Source organism: Bison bison, unplaced genomic scaffold (genome assembly GCF_000754665.1).
Source record: "Bison bison bison isolate TAMUID 2011002044 unplaced genomic scaffold, Bison_UMD1.0 scf7180017864356, whole genome shotgun sequence".
Lineage (NCBI taxonomy): Eukaryota > Metazoa > Chordata > Mammalia > Artiodactyla > Bovidae > Bison > Bison bison.
The window spans coordinates 80,470-84,480 of NW_011494928.1; the positions used below are offsets into that span (position 1 = coordinate 80,470).

The 4,011-nt window shown below is 40.3% G+C and overlaps 1 pseudogene; it reads right to left on the reverse strand.

Annotated features, from left to right (window-relative positions):
• Positions 1 to 2,402: 2,402 nt before the first annotated feature.
• The window catches only part of LOC104999617, a 103,730-nt pseudogene continuing 102,121 nt past the window's right edge, over positions 2,403 to 4,011 (reverse strand).

A 4,011-nucleotide genomic window follows, 5' to 3' on the forward strand; every position in this document is an offset into this window, starting at 1 on the left:
TTGTTATTCACAGATTTGTTTTCCATAATTTCAGTTACCTGTGATCAACTTTGGTCTGAAAATATTAAATGGAAAATTCCAGAAATAAATAATTCATATTTTAAATAGAACAAAATTTCATGTAGCTGGATAAAATCTTGCACCATCCTGCTTCATTCCATTTGAGATTATTCCTCCGTCTGGCATATTCATGCTGTATATGTGAGGCAGACACTTAGTAGCCATCTCAGTTATCGGATCCATTGTGGTATCACAGTGCTCCTGTTCAAGGAACCTTTATTTTACTTAATAATGGTCCCAAAAGCATAAGAGCAGTGATGCTGGCAATTCAGATAATCCCTTACTGTGCCTAATTTATAAATTGACTTTATCATAGCTATGTCTGTATAGGAAAAAACAGTATACATAGGGTTATGTACTATCTGAGGTTTCACGCAAACATTTGAGTGTACTGGAATTTAACCCCTGCAGATAAGGGAGACTACTATGAATCCAATTATTCTCAAATCTCCCAAGGTTTATTTTATTAAAAATTCATCAAATTTTTTCATATTTCAAAGTACATTTTTCCTTGTTAGAATAGCTTTATCTCCCAATAATAAAAACAACACTGATAAATCATGAAAAACTAAAATAATATTAAAACGTAAAATAAACTGAAGATTACCATGGCTAGCTGTTGGTGAATATAGATATCTCTCTATAAAATTACATAGACAGATATTATTAATGTAAAATTTACATTGTCATGCTGTATATAGATATATATTCTATAACCAATATTTTCCCTAGATGATATGACAAAAACATCTTTCATGCCAGTAAATAAAAATCTATATTGTAGATACCTGGTTCACAGTTTGGCTATAATACTTTATCTATTTATTCATATGTAGACGTACATATAGTTTTTCCCCCTAGTTTATTGCTATTATAAAATTGACTTTGATTAACAAATATATATAGACACAGTTTTGTGCATATATCTGGTTATTGCCTCTAAATATATTCTAGGAAGTAGGGTTGCTAAATTGGGGGATATATTATTTTAAATAACTTTGATACATAAATTATATACTCAGCGTAGCAATCAACAGAGAATGAGAGCATTTCCTTACACCCATCCTCTCTAGACTTTCTAATAGGTTTTGTTGTTCCTTTAGATATTCCAAAACCTTATTGGCATTGAAGGGGATCAGAATATTTCACCTTCCAAAAAAATGCCATTTTGGCATAGGGATTATTTTGAGCTGAAGGCAATTGGAAAACAGAAAACACAAGCTTGCTACCCTCCATCCTCCTGCCTGAGAGCAGGACATAAATTTCCCCTTACAAAGGTAATACACATTTCCATTTGTAAAGGTGTTCCCTCTCCCGTATCAGAGAGACCTGAGATAGCACTGAAACGAGTCTGTAGGATGCCTCTTAGTAAACAACCCTTACTTATCATACATTTCCTAGTCATCTTCCACAAATTATTGCTCTTTTTTTTAATTTTACACAAATTTCTAGCACACTTTATTGATTTAGGGGCCAAACAAGGCAGTATTTGGACAGTTAAGAAAATACCTCCTTGAAAATGATACATCCCAGTGCTGTTGAGTGATGGCAGTCACAGGATTTGAGGATGAAAAGGACAGTCTTTGGATGATGTTGCTTAGGATACTTGCTCATTTATTAAAAAGGATCCTTTCGCATGACGTGGATGGAAGAAGGCAAGAGTGTAGGGCTGTGATGTGTGCTGGGTGGTTGCCATGAGCTTACCTACGAGGGCAGGTGGGCTGGTAAATCAGTGCTGAGTTGGGAAGGGAGAGACAACAGCCTGTTCCACCTGCCTCTTGATGCCAGTAAACTTGATTAGCTGAGCCACTGTCCCTGGAACACACTCTGTCCCTTTCCAGTGTGAAGATGATATTTTGATCTCATGCTATGGGGAACCAGTGTTAGTAGTCAACTTCCGCCCTGATCCAAGCTACAGGATGGCAAGGAGACAGTGTGACTTCCTGCATATGTAAGTTGGCAGGAGGCTCTGATAAAAGCTGAAGTCTTAGGGCACTGGCTTTGTGAAATATTGTCACTGGTCCAGAGTAAATGAAAATGTGATTCCTTAGAAATAATGCTACATCTCCATTTCTACCTATACCCTCCAGGTAGTGTTTTTTAAAATTAGTTTTTCCCTTTGCCTATACATTTTAAGACTCCAGCTTCGTGAAAGGAATTGCTTCACTGCGGCACGGCTGCTCTTCCCGTCTTGTACCCTCCATCTCCTCCCCTCCAGCCTTGTCCTGACCACCCTCCCCTCTGCCCAGTACCTATAGGCAGGGACCAGGCCACACGGTGATGAGCAGCTATGCAGTCCTGCCTGGCCTTCTGTTTCTGGGGTGTGACTTTGGACAACGCTGCTAAGATGCTGCAAACAGGACATCATGGGTCTGGGATGCATGGATGGCAGAGTGGAGCCCCTTTACTGTCTTACTCCACCAATGGGTGGTCTCAGTGTGGTAGGTGTCAGGGTGGATTTTCAAGGCCTTTTTATTATCATCTGATCGGCAGATCAAGGGTTCCTCTGTGATACCATCTTTCATGGACGCCTTTAGGGGATTGAACTCCTTGTGTAGGAATGGCCATTCTGCGGGCCTTCCTGTGAGTCTCTGGATCAGCAGAGAGCCTGGGATGCTGAACTCAAGCACAGAATCAAGCTTCTCTTTCCTCTTCTCCATAAGGTCGCCAAGCCTTTCTGCCTGCCTCACAGTCTGAGAGAAGCCATCTAGAAGAATACTATTTCTGCATGGAGAGATCTCCCAATTCTTCTCAGTGAGCTCCGTGGCCATTTCATCACTCATCAGTTTTCCAGCATCCATAGCTGCCTTCAGCTCTTCTCCCAGATCTGAGCCAGAAGACCCTTAGCATGGCAGACACAGACGTTTTCAGTAGATCTGGGTGCCTGGGAACGCTTGCTGGCTCCAGGTAGCCCAGGTACCTTGGGATACTCTTGAGTTGGTGCTGCCTCAGGCACGTTGGTGGCCTCTGAAGCCTCTCACTGCTCATCCCACACCCCTGTTGCTCTTTTTAAAATGATAGATAAGCCCTCAGTCTAAACACTTCTTTGGGTTTTCACTTCTTTTCTGTAGAGTCTCCATGTACATAAAATATGTATGCCTTTCTCCTCTTAAACTGGCAAAATGCCAGTTTAATTTGCATGTCTCAAATACAGAACCTAAGAGCATAGAGGAAAAGCTTTTCATTCCTTTTAGCATAAAATACCTTCTTGTGTGTGGTGTCATAAAGTTGAATGGAGAAGGTATTAAAGTTGAAAAAATTTAAACAGTTCTCAAAATAAATTTCACAGTATCTTGCTTATAGTAGAGAATGGATATCTAGAAATAGCTCTCAGATAGCTCTTATTCCAGCCCAGCAAAGCAAGATCCCTAAAGCTAATAATGAGTAAGAAATAATTACTTCCTTCTTTCTTATCTTCCTCCCTCCCCTCTCCCTCCTCTTTCTGTCTTCTATTCTGTTGAAAACCCCAACTGAAAACATACTTGATCCCTCAGTTGTCTTAGGTGCTGGAACTTAAAGTATGCATGTCTCTCTCTAGGAGTTTATAAATGATGGTGTGCAGATAGCTGCAATAAAACAAACGGTCTTGATAATAGTGACTTCCTAAGATCATGGCATCTGGTCCCATCACTTCATGGGAAATAGATGGGGAAACAGTGGAAACAGTGTTAGACTTTATTTTGGGGGGCTCCAAAATCACTGCAGATGGTGATTGCAGCCATGAAATTAAAAGACGCTTACTCCTTGGAAGGGAAGTTATGACCAACCTAGATAGCATATTCAAAAGCAGAGACATTACTTTGCCAACAAAGGTCCGTCTAGTCAAGGCTATGGTTTTTCCTGTGGTCATGTATGGATGCGAGAGTTGGACTGTGAAGAAAGCTGAGCACCAAAGAATTGATGCTTTTGAACTGTGGTGTTGGAGAAGACTCTTGAGAGTCCCTTGGACTA